The sequence below is a fragment of the Bos javanicus genome, chromosome 9 (assembly GCF_032452875.1).
Source record: "Bos javanicus breed banteng chromosome 9, ARS-OSU_banteng_1.0, whole genome shotgun sequence".
Taxonomy (NCBI): domain Eukaryota; kingdom Metazoa; phylum Chordata; class Mammalia; order Artiodactyla; family Bovidae; genus Bos; species Bos javanicus.
Genome location: NC_083876.1, coordinates 8,988,599 through 9,002,279, shown reverse-complemented (window position 1 = coordinate 9,002,279; position 13,681 = coordinate 8,988,599). Strand labels below are relative to the sequence as shown.

The following is a 13,681-nucleotide window of genomic DNA, read 5'->3' as shown; positions in this document are numbered from 1 at the left end:
ATATCAAGAACTGGCTTCCAAATTAATTCTTCCATTCTAAATAGGCGTGAGGCAGGGTTTATGAAGAACTTCCGTATTTACAAGTATCAGTGGAGCCTTTGACTTGCTGAATATCTTCCAGGAAGAGAAATCTGATACAAGTTACATTTCCTGAGAGTGAAGTGAGAGATGCTTGGAGTTTATAGTAAGTCATTTCTTGTCCAGCTGACATCCACCATCACCTGTCACGTTACAAGCAATTTGGCTTGTGAGGCTGAGGGTTTGTCTGAAATGCCTTCTCTCCAAGCTGGGGGATGATGCTTGAGTTCCAGAGCCACAGAGACTCTGAAATCTTAGCCTTTTTGTGTTTGCCGAGGGGATTCAGGCAGATAGGTTGTTAATGGGAAAACAAAGCTTGGATGGCTCTCTAATATTACGGCTGTTACAGTTAGCACTTGTTCACTGTGACATTGTAAATGACTTCCCCTTGAAAACAAGCCCTCCTTTTAGATGACATTCAGATAACAAAGATAACGGAGAAGGCAATGGCACCCCACTTCAGTACTCCTGCCTGGAAAATCCCATGGATGGAGGAGCCTGGAAGGCTGCAGTCCATGGGGTCGCTGAGGGTCGGACACAACTGAGCGACTTCACTTTCACCTTTCACTTTCATGCATTGGAGAAGGAAATGGCAACCCACTCCAGTGTTCTTGCCTGGAGAATCCCAGGGACGGGGGAGCCTGCTGGGCTGCCGTCTATGGGGTTGCACAGAGTCAGACACGACTGAAGTGACTTAGCAGTAGCAGCAGCAGATAACAAAAACTGAGGATGGACCAGAGAACCTACCTTTCAGAAAGTGTTTTTTAAGGGTCTCCCACCCCGCAAAATAGAGAACAAATCCTGTGTCAAACCCAACAACCCCCTCAAAAGATCCTCTGAATTGTGAAGTGTCCTTCTGAGTCTGGAGGTTTGGGTTCTGCTTTCGAATCAGCCTGGGAGCCCCAGGACATTACCGAGGCTGTGATTTTCCCAGGGGTGTATACTTAGCTTTCTCTAGAATAGAACACTATTATTTCCCTTTCACTGTTTTGAAAAAATGTCTTTGTTGAGGTATAATTGATTTCTCTTCAGAGTCCAGACATCTTTCACCTTTCCTTACCTTTTTTCATATGAGTAAAGTTCAAATCCCTTAGCCTGACCCAGAAGGCCTTTCAGAACAGCATCTCAGGCGCCCTTCAGCCTCCTTCACCCCCGCTGTGTTTACTAACCATGTGGGATTTCTCACCAGTATGCAAATTATGTTGACCTTTAAAACCACCACAACACCTCCTCCAACTACCACTTGGTAAATTTGTGCTTATCCTCAAGCTTCTACTTTTCATATCCCCTGTGAAGCTTTCCCGAAGGCTTCTCTGGTTCTTCCAGCATCCTCTATACTTAATATCTAAAGACTGTTGCAATTCTGTAATTCCCAGACAGAAATAACCAGGACTTTTATTCTTAAATCCTTGGTGCTTGGCATATAGTGAGTATTCAGTATTATTTGGGAATTGAGTGAAATACTTCATTAGAATTTCTTCTTTCATTGGCATCAAATATGAACTTGGAAATAATGGGGACCATATCATGGAATACTTTTGCCTACACAGCTCTCTTAAGCAAAGGGAATTTCATATTCTTATCATGGATAAATGGGAAGAGAGCTATTGTCTATGAAAATATTAGAGAGGATTGCCTAGTATCCGTATCAATGGGCTTCTGAGCTCCACAGAGTTGGTTGCCAAGAGTTAGTTGAATTACATTTGTTAAATACACTGTGAGAGGGAGTTCCCTGGGGTCCAGTGGTTATAAATCAGCGCTTTCACTGCTGTGGCCTGAGTTCAGTCCCTAGTCCAGGAACTAAGATCCCACAAGCCTCGCCACCCAGCCGAACAAAATTTCACTGTGAGGCTCTGTATGCAAGCATCACTGCCTTAGGATCCACAGGACAGCTAAGGGTCACAGAGCCCATGCCACTGTCCTCCAAAGCACACAGAAGCCCCATTTAGCCACAGACTGCAGAGCAGCTTTGGCTTTGAAGGCTGATAATAAGCAGTCATGAGTGGAGGTTGACTGGGTCCTAGGGAGAAGCCTTCTCATGGAGGGGACCAGAGCAAAGCCAGAGGTGACAAGCACTTAGAAGGAGATTAGGACACAGGAACAGAAGCACACTAAGTGATATAAGCCAGACCCCGAAGGACCAGTGCTGTAGGATTCCGCAACCCTAGAGGAGTCAAGAGACAGAAAGTAGAATGATGGTTGTGAGGGGCTAGGGGAAGAATGATGAGGAGTTATTGTTTTATGGGTACGGTTTCAGTTTGGGAAGGTGAAAAAATTCTGGGAGTGGCGGTGGTGATGCCTACACAACAACATGAAGTTACTTAATGCCACTGAACCGTACACTGAAAAATGGTTAAAATTTTAACTGTGATGTTATAAGAAAGCCATAAATCATACACATACACAAAGAACAGAGACACACTTCCTTCTGAACATGAGCGTATGTGCAACACTCAAGAGGCTCTCAGAAATAATAAGCACAGCCTTTAAGAGGGAGCTGAGGTTCTGCAGTTGTGCGGGTAAAAAGTAGGACTCTTAACAATGTAGGCACTGATCTTACTCTGACATGATTTGAACCCACACAGTAATGAGTCCTGGGAATATTTAGATTATCTGAGCCAGAGTGAGAGCTCAGCATTAAGGAGACTTGCTTGAGAACATCAGTGAGGGCAGTGTAGAAGCTCAACTGTCTAGAATGTGCAGGATTCCACTGTGCAGAAATGGTGTACAACTGTGACAGAGAGAAATGAGTCCACAAAGGCAGGTCTGAGCCACACTGAGGTCACTGGCATTGGGTGCAGGACAGTGGTCACCACTGACTCGGAAAGAGACATTTCCACAGTATTCAGGAGTCCTAGTCATATCTGAATGGGTTACAGGGTGTGTGAGGAAGTGAAAGTGGTCAGTTACATTCTTCCTTTGGGCAGTTTGGGAGGAAAGGGGGCTGTCAAGGGAACATGTTTCTAGAACAAGGAAGAATTAAATATGTATTTGTAGATTAAGGGGACAGGATCCTGTGAAGAGCGTATCAAAAACAAGAGCAAAGGGGATCATGTGTGGATCAAGGTCTCAAAGGAGGTCGACAAAGAGAAGATTAGGAGCACAATTGAAGGGGGTTAACCTTGGAAACCGGAGGTTCCCCTTGGAAGAGGACAGCTGAAGCATAGAAATTCCAAGGTGGAAAGCCCAAATTGAGATGGTTCAATTAAGAGAAATAATTGTTGACCCAACATCTGGTCAATTCAGTCTCATAGTCAACCAACCAGATGTTAATTCTACATGGCATGATCACGCGTGTCCACATAAGTTTAAAATTTCACTGAACCTGTGATTGCTTCTAAATTACAGAGCCAGTGTGAGAGAAATTATTAGCCAATTATTTGAATATATTTCTTTTCCATTTAAAATGATAAAAACTTTAACCTAATCTGGAAAATATATTTTAGGAAATGTAAGTGCTAATTAAACCAAGGCATAGACAAGATATTACCGTACTGGTGTGAGTCACATAAAATTACACGAGAAGCTTTATGACTTCCATGCTTATTTTCTGATTAGCTTTTATGGTTAAGTTGAAAGAACTGAAGTGATAATAAATTAATGACATTAGTTGACAAAATTATTTTTCTTGAATTGACATAGATTTCAAAGTTTCTCACTGAAATCATAATTGTATCTTCCTATCTGATTCTGTGTCTGAGAATGAGGATTAGACTATCCAGTGCTATTTCATGAAATAGGAAGTCCTGTCAATAAAAAAAATCTAAAGCTATTCTCAAGCACTAGTATAACAAAACATCATATATTACTACAATCAGTGCTCTGGGTAACTCATAAATTTAAGGTCATGCTTAATTTTGGGTTTATTGCCATTGTAAAAGCAGTATATTTGCCACCACTAAAGATTAATAGCGGATTAATCTTCATAGCATTTTTATGGGGCAAATAAGATTAAAGATGACTCAAGGATGTGCCTCCATGCTTTCTTTCCTTTGTGTATTCTGGAAACCTGCAGTGCACATTCCACAGATACATATATATAACCTGCACCCAAGCAAAGTCTCTTTGCTGTTGTCCCTTATAAGATTTGATTCGTAAGATAAAAAGACAGGTGAAGTAAAAAATGTAATATATAATCCAACCATACAAGTACATTTAATTAATGACTGTCAAAGTGGCCCACGTAATTACCAAAATAGGACATCTTAATTTTATTACTGTATGCTAATATCTGCATTATTATGACTCCTAAGTAGTAGATTTAACTGGTACTTCACTATTCTCAAGATAAGTGGCATAAGGATATTTAAGATACTTTACATGTAATTAACTATAATTGAAAAGATAAACTCTAGAGATCTGCTGTACAACATTACACCTCTAGTCAGCAATGACATACTATGCTATGCTATGCTAAGTCGCTTCAGTCGTGTCCGACTCTGTGCGACCCCATAGACGGCAGCCCACCAGGCTCCGTCGTCCCACTTAAACATTCATTAATACAGTAGATGGGTCCCTGGTGGCCCAGATGGTAAAGAATCCACCTGCAATGCAGGAGACCTGGGTTCAGTCCCTGGGTAGAGAAGACCCCCTGGAGAAGGGAATGGCTACCCACTCCAGCGTTCTTGCCTGGAGAATTCCACAGAGGAGCCTGGTGGGCTACAGTCCATGGGGTTGTAAAGAGCTGGACATGACTGAGTCACTAACAACACTTTCTTTCACTTCTTTCAAGATGGTAGATATGGTAAATGATGTTTCCAAAATAAAATAGAACAAAATAAGTGAGATATGAATGCTGTAGAATCTATATGTGCTTGCCAGACTCCTCTGTCCTTGGGATTCTCCAGGCAAGAACACTGGAGTGGGTTTCCATGCTCTCCTCCATGGAAAGGTTGCCCTTCCCAACCCAGGTAGAATCTATATAGATATGATCAATTACTGACACTTTTTCATTTTACCCCCATATATTGAATTATATAAAATTATATAAAATTCATTTATATAATTACATAAAATCTGAAGGAGGAAAATCCTTACTTAAATTGATGATAATATTAAATGTTTCTGTTAAATGGACATACAAAGCTGATATTTCATATTACATTATATTTTAGAAGTGTTGGAAGAGGTCATTGACAGGATTTGCCCACCAGATGACCTGTGAGCTGGTCCTGGGCAACCAGAGGGACTGCCAGAGGCAACCCTCTCCCCTGACCTTGGAATGTACTTTTCTGCCTGCCGTTTCCGTGGTAGAAGTTCTTTCAAGGGTGCAGCCTTGAGAGAGTAATCTATAGCTGAGACCATCTGGACAGTGCACATGACTGAGCCCCATGAAGGCTCTATATAAACTGTGATTCTGGCCCGTGGCTGTAGAGATCTACTGCTCTTCTGGCATGCAAGAAAAGCCTCACATGTAAGTTGCCTTGCTCAGTAAACCTGCCAACTACCCATCTGGGTTGCTCTGCCTTTTTCTGCAGTTTCCCCTTGCCCCCTGTGTACAGGGGCCAATTTCATATTTCATCTGGGGAATTTCTGTGGTTGTGAACCAATAAGGAACCATCTCAACATAAGCTGTTAATGGAATGTACTAATACCCCTTACAGATGACACCACCCTTATGGCAGAAAGTGAAGAGGAACTCAAAAGCCTCTTGATGAAAGTGAAAGTGGAGAGTGAAAAAGTTGGCTTAAAGCTCAACATTTAGAAAACGAAGATCATGGCATCTGGTCCCATCACTTCATGGGAAATAGATGGGGAAACAGTGGAAACAGTGTCAGACTTTATTTTTCGGGGCTCCAAAATCACTGCAGATGGTGACTGCAGCCATGAAATTAAAAGACGCTTACTCCTTGGTAGGAAAGTTATTACCAACCTAGATAGCATATTGAAAAGCAGAGATATTACTTTGCCAACAAAGGTCCATCTAGTCAAGGCTATGGTCTTTCCAGTGGTCATGTATGGATGTGAGAGTTGGACTGTGAAGAAAGCTGAGCACCGAAGAATTGATGCTTTTGAACTGTGGTGTTGGAGAAGACTCTTGAGAGTCCCTTGGATTGCAAGGAGATCTGACCAGTCCATTCTAAAGGAGATCAGCCCTGGGTGTTCTTTGGAAGGACTGATGCTAAAGCTGAAACTCCAATACTTTGGCCTCATGCGAAGAGTTGACTCATTGGAAAAGACTTTGATGCTGGGAGGGATTAGGGGCAGGAGGAGAAGACGATGACAGAGGATGAGGTGGCTGGATGGCATCACCGACTAAATGGACATGGGTTTGGGTGGACTCTGGGAGTTGGTAATGGACAGGGAGGCCTGGCATGCTGCAATTCATGGGGTCGCAAAGAGTCGGACACAACTGAGCGACTGAACTGAACTGAACTGATTACCCTTTAATTTTCTAGAAAAAGATAAGAGGCTTTTGTGATAGAGAAGTAAATATTTCCATGCATTCTTAAAATATGTATAATACTCTTAAAATTATTTTCTATCTAATATATAAAATTTGCCTAAATTGCATTAAAAAGAATGAAATAATGCCATTTACAGTAACATGAATGGACCTAGCGATTATCATACTACAATGAAGCAAGTCAGAGAAAGACAAATACCATACAATATCACTTATATGTAGAATCTAAAAGATGACACAAATGAACTTATCTATGAACAGAAAAACAGGCTCACAGACACAGAGAATAGACTTGTGGTTGCAGAGGGGGAGAAGAAGTAGTGGAGGGATGTACTGGGCGTTTGGGATTAACAGATATAAACTATAGTATATTGAATGGATAAGCGGTAAAGTCCTGCTAGATAGCACAGGAAACTACATTTAATATCCTGTGACAACTCATAAAGGAAAACAATGTGAAAAAGAATTTATTAATATATATGTATTACTGAATCATTTTGTTTTATAGCACAAACTAACCCAATATTGTAAATCAACTATAGTTCAATAAAAGAAATTATAAAAAATAAAATAAAATTTGGGTAAGTTGTATGATTTTAAAAAATTTATTAATTGTGAACCGATCAGCTTTTTCCTTTGTCTTAAGAATGTATGATTTAAGGACTCACTGCACATTTCTGGTATGCCAAACTATAGTTTAGGAAATACAGTGACAGAAAAATTATAACAGAGAACAAATCTGACTCTATATTGGATCTGTTTCTTTTATTTTAACCTTTGTTAAAGGTTCTAATGCTTTTTCTATAAGTTAATCTATTCAGACTTAAATAGAAGAAAGTAGGGAAAACCACTAGACCATTCAGGTATGACCTAAATCAAATCCCTTATGATTATACAGTGGAAGTGAGAAATAGATTTAAGGGACTAGATCTGATAGATAGAGTGCCTAATGAACTATGGAATGAGGTTCGTGACATTGTACAGGAGACAGGGATCAAGATCATCGCCATGGAAAAGAAATGCAAAATGGCTGTCTGGGGAGGCCTTACAAATAGCTGTGAAAGGAAGAGAAGCAAAAAGCAAAGGAGAAAAGGAAAGATATAAGCATCTGAATGCAGAGTTCCAAAGAATAGCAAGAAGAGATAAGAAAGCCTTCTTCAGTGATCAATGCAAAGAAATAGAGGAAAACAACAGAATGGAAAAGACGAGAGATCTCTTCAAGAAAATTAGAGATACCAAGGGAACATTTCATGCAAAGATGGGTTCGATAAAGGACAGAAATGGTATGGACCTAACAGAAGCAGAAGATATTAAGAAGAGATGGCAAGAATACACAGAAGAACTGAACAAAAAAGATCTTCATGACCCAGATAATCACGATGGTGTGATCACTGACCTAGAGCCAGACATCCTGGAATGTGAAGTCAAGTGGGCCTTAGAAAGTATCACTACAAACAAAGCTAGTGGAGGTGATGGAATTCCAGTTGAGCTATTTCAAATCCTGAAAGATGATGCTGTGAAAGTGCTGCACTCAATATGTAAGCAAATTTGGAAAACTCAGCAGTGGCCACAGGACTGGAAAAGGTCAGTTTTCATTCCAATCCCAAAGAAAGACAATGCCAAAGAATGTTCAAACTACCGCACAATTGCAGTCATCTCACACCCTAGTAAAGTAATGCTCAAAATTCTCCAAGCCAGGCTTCAGCAATATGTGAACCGTGAACTTCCTGATGTTCAAGCTGGTTTTAGAAAAGGCAGAGGAACCAGAGATCAAATTGCCAACATCCGCTGGATCATGGAAAAAGCAAGAGAATTCCAGAAAAACATCTATTTCTGCTTTATTGACTATGCCAAAGCCTTTGACTGTGTGGATCACAATAAACTGTGGAAAATTCTGAAAGAGATGGGAATATTAGACCACCTAATCTGCCTCTTGAGAAATTTGTATGCAGGTCAGGAAGCAACAGTTAGAACTGGACATGGAACAACAGACTGGTTCCAAATAGGAAAAGGAGTACCTCAAGGCTGTATATTGTCACCCTGCTTATTTAACTTCTATGCAGAGTACATCAGGAGAAACGCTGGACTGGAAGAAGCACAAGCTGGAATCAAGATTGCCGGGAGAAATATCAATAACCTCAGATATGCAGATGACATCACCCTTAGGGCAGAAAGTGAAGAGGAACTAAAAAGCCTCTTGATGAAAGTGAAAGTGGAGAGTGAAAAAGTTGGCTTAAAGCTCAACATTCAGAAAACGAAGATCATGGCATCTGGTCCCATCACTTCATGGGAAATAGATGGGGAAACAGTGGAAACAGTGTCAGACTTTATTTTTTGGGCTCCAAAATCACTGCAGATGGTGACTGCAGCCATGAAATTAAAAGACGCCTACTCCTTGGAAGGAAAGTCAAGACCAACCTAGATAGCATATTCAAAAGCAGAGATATAACTTTGCCAACAAAAAGGTCCGTCTAGTCAAGGCTATGGTCTTTCCAGTGGTCATGTATGGATGTGAGAGTTGGACTGTGAAGAAAGCTGAGCACCGAAGAATTGATGCTTTTGAACTGTGGTGTTGGAGAAGACTCTTGAGAGTCCCTTGGACTACAAGGAGATCTGACCAGTCTATCCTAAAGGAGATAAGCCCTGGGTGTTCTTTGGAAGGACTGATGCTAAAGCTGAAACTCCAGTGCTTTGGCTACCTCATGCGAAGAGTTGACTCATTGGAAAAGACTCTGATGCTGGGAGGGATTGGGGGCAGGAGGAGAAGGGGATGACAGAGGATGAGGTGGCTGGATGGCATCACCGACTCAATGGACATGGGTTTGGGTGGACTCTGGGAGTTGGTGATGGACAGTGAGGCCTGGCATGCTGCAATTCATGGGGTCGCAAAGAGTCGGACACAACTGAGCGACAGAACTGAACTGAACTGAACTGAATCTATTAAAAAAATGTTACCTATAGCCTGAAATATACACGATAGCCCATTTTCATGACTCTAACCTTTAAGGGAATAGTGTTTTTCCATTCATACAGAGATAAAAAGTTGCAGAACAGAGAATAGCATTTGTCTTGTTGAGGGTTTATAGGAACACTATGAAACCAGACCTATGGATGCTGCAAGAACAAAGGATTCCAACACCAAGATGTTTGCAACAACCAGCAACACTCCCTCCCCTTTCAGTAGAAAAGAAGCTTGAATTCTACCTCAGGTAAGATGGTTCTTTGGGACACTAGTCCACCATCTTCTCTCGCCTCATTGGCTTGCGGTGCAGCAAGCAGTACGAGCTTGGACTGGTTAACAGACTTACGTGCAGCTGTCAGTCAATCTCATGTAAACAGCTGGACAGCTTTTTACTAAGTCACATTTCATTACATGGGAAACTTCCTATATAGAATGCCCCAAATGAAATCCAAGGAATGCATAAATATTCATTTTCTATAGTTTAATGAAATGATGAAGTAATCCTCCCAAAATTTTCAGCAATGAGAAGCTTCAGTATCAGAGTTTTGAACGTAATTTTGAGATTTAGAATTTAACTGGTTTTGAGAACTTGGAGAGGTCCCAAAGAGTAATAAAAATTAAACATGGTTAGAAAACTGGCTCTTATGAGGGAAGGAATGAAGATACTGAAAATCAGCCTGTGTGTGATGCTTAAGGAAGTGTAGCTTTTACGAGAGGAGTTGTGGGCTTTGAGTCCGGCAGCCTATGCTCAAATGAGAGAACACAGCTCAGTTTCTTCTCAGGTCGAGGCAAGAACAGAGTGCAGCTTTTCTTTGCATTGTGTGTCTTTCCAGCAGGCTCTGGGAAGGCAAGAGTACTCCTGCATCCTTCCCCAGGGCAGTCCCAGAGCCTAAGGAAGTGCTCAGGCCACTGGAAGCTGCTGCTGCTAAGTCACTTCAGTCGTGTCTGACTCTGTGCGACCCCATAGACGGCAGCCCACCAGGCTCCCCCGTCCCTGGGATTCTCCAGGCAAGAACACTGGAGTGGGTTGCCATTTCCCTCTCCAATGCATGAAAGTGAAAGGTGAAAGTGAAGTTGCTCAGTCATGTCTGACCGTCAGTGACCTCATGGACTGCAGCCTTCCAGGCTCCTCCGTCCATGGGGTTTTCCAGGCAAGACTACTGGAGTGGGGTGCCTAGTAAATGTTAAATGAAAGGATAAGCTCTGGACTAGACTGGATTCATTTCAGTGACTTATTGAATGCTCCCTCTTATTCAACCCTTAGCAAAAAAGAAAATTTCAGGAACCCCTAAAATACTTTTTACAGTAAGCTATGACTTTTATTTATAATTGTTACAAGTTTTGAGTTAAAACACAGAACTTAATAACAAAAAAATCTAATGCCACTGAAGAAATTGGGTGATATCTGCATATCAAATGCAAACAGATGGGTAAAAAATGATGGAACATAATTATAAGTATAGAGCAAGATCTCTAAAAACAAGCTTGGATTTCTACTCGAAACATCAATCTTATGGATTTTTTTGGCTCAATAAACATCTACTGAATGAATGGATATGTGAAGAATAAACAAAGAGGCAATGGATGAGTAAGTGGTGTGTCTTAACTGGCCTCTTATAGTTAGAAAAACAGAGGAAGCAACCTTCTGGTACATTGTAGTGTTATTTAATATAATACAGTAATAAAAGTCTGAGCATAATGTGAAGGTTTGTGTAGAAAAGATATGCTCATAGTGTAAACCATTCAATAGTAGCAAAGACTGGGGGCTGATGATGCTCTGCAATACACATAACAGTTTTCCCATATTTAAGAATATTTCCAAGGGAACTGCTAAGGCTTAAGATGCCAGAACAATTAAAAAAAAAAACAAAACTGAAAATCTTCTTAAAAACTCTGTACATTTTCTATGTATATAGTGTGGGGTTTCCTAGTTGCTGAGGATTATTATGTATTACAAAACACAAATTTGAAGACCTTCCTCCAGCTCATATTTTCCATGTAAAGCTATGAAATTAAATAGACCTTTGCTTCCAGAATGTAACCACCAGTTTAATGAAAGAGACAGAGAGACAACTCCTCTTCACTGGAGATGTATTTGTTTATAATAAAAGCAAAGAGGACCATATCAGTCAATTATTCCAACTGTTTCTAGCTACACTATCCAAGTTCATAAAATCTTACTAATCCGTGCTGATTATTTTTTCACACATAGCCTCATTTTCCCCCACTTTTGGGAACTGTTTCAGTAGCAAAAGCCACCGACTCACATGTATCATCCTAAATTAGGGAAGCTACAGACTTGAGACATATGTGAACCCTCCCTTCCCCCCTCTTTTTGCTAATGGGCCATAACACTCCAACTGAACTCAATAGGGCCTCAGAATCCTTTTCAACACATTATTCTGTGGACACAAAACCCGAGAGATAAGGCTCTTAACCATCCTTGAATTCAATAATAAATCAGGAAATTCACTTTTTCTGTTACATTTTAAATTTACTTATTCAACTACTAAGACATTTTTATTTAAAAACATGCTTATATACAAGCAACTAATGAAAGAATTATATTAAACCAAATAAATAAGGTGCTTCATACCATATGCATGTTTTATGAAATTTTCTCTCAGAACTTCACCACTTTCCCTGATAATTGCTGAAACACAATTTAAAGATAATCAGAGCATGATCATCTGGAATATTGCTCTCAATGTGTATAGAAATCACTATTTCTTCTACATAACCAGATATGTAACTTGTAGATAAAAAAATGCTAAGGGAATTTCCTCCAGAAAGATGATTCTAGAAAACTAAGTAGCAAGCCCCAAATACTTATTATTTCCTATCTGAAGGAATACTGAAGATGGACATGAATTGAAAAGAAAACCAAACATAAACAGTTCATCACATGTTCCTGTACCCGTGCGACCTTTCTGGGGACAACAATGTTTTCCTGAAGGACCCTTGCAAGAGCTGCTTTTGGGTCCCCAGGTTAAGCTAGGCTAAAGGCACAAAGTGTCCATTGGGTAGAGACCAACAGTTCATAAGATATCTCCCCTCCTAAACCTGGAAGATGCCACAACAGTAAAAAAAAAAAAAAAAAAAAAGCTCAGGCATAGAAAAAGTCCCAATTTCCATGTGAATTAGCATCTGCCTTTTCACATGCTGATTCTGCAAGGCAGCTCATTTACAAATATATAAATAGCTGCAACTTTACTCCAGTCTCATTGAAAAATCAAGATGGCATCATGTGAGAGAAGCATCCTAGCATCTTTGGCTCACAGAGCAAAATGTAAGTGGAGATGAGCCAAGCTACTTGACACTCACTAGTCAGCTTAACCAGATCCCCTCCAGTTTCCTGAAGTGGAGGGACCAGAGTTCTCCTGTGCAGAGCTGGAAATTAACTTACATCGATTGCCCAGCAGTTGCACAGTGATTTAGAGCCCAAAATCAAAAAATAAATTTCAAGTCATACACAGTATTTATTACCACGCATACTCAAAAGAGAATGGCACTGTCTAAATGTGGCAACAAGTTTTCCAATGTAGCTACTTAAAATTGTCACTCCTATACTTTGGCCACCTGGCCAGAATTAGAGGGGTTTAAATCATCAGGAGAAGGTGAGAGAGAACATGCATTTTAATTTTTGGAAAAGGATTTATTGCCTTTCTTAAATTCATTAATTAAATTTATGTTTAAGAAACATCTAAAGCAATATATATGAAATATATGAGACACAAATGGACTCTTCTTTACTGCATATGAATACCCAAACAGGGAGCTGTCAAGCCCTGAGGGTTAATGTGTGCATGTGAAGCCACTTTCAGGCTTAAGACACCCATGATAGCACAGGTCTGTACAGTGACATCTGCTGAAGTTCTCCAGCAGACAATCACCGTTACATCCCCTGATATCAAATTACCCTCTTCCTTAGCCCTCTGATTTCTTACCAATTAACGAGCAGTTTACTTTTAAGGAACCATATCATTAAACTAAAAGTATCTAAAGGATCACAAAATAGAAAATTTAAAAGAAAATTTTCTCAAGGAGTTAGGAACCTGGTTTACATGATACCTCTGAGGATGGGCAACGAGATAATTAATGCTATTTCTCTGTGAGAATTTCAAAGCTGAGATTCTCAACAACTCTACCTGGTAACTCAAATATTAGAATACCCATCAGGAAGTGGAAACATCCATGCGTGTTTTCACACAAAAACATCTGTGTTGCATATTAAA

At 40.3% G+C, this 13,681-nt stretch overlaps 1 protein-coding gene across 1 annotated transcript in view; it reads right to left on the bottom strand.

The window, feature by feature from the left end:
- Nucleotides 1-13,681, bottom strand: part of COL19A1 (collagen type XIX alpha 1 chain) — a 437,433-nt gene that overhangs the window by 408,462 nt on the left and 15,290 nt on the right. The window lies entirely within an intron of this gene.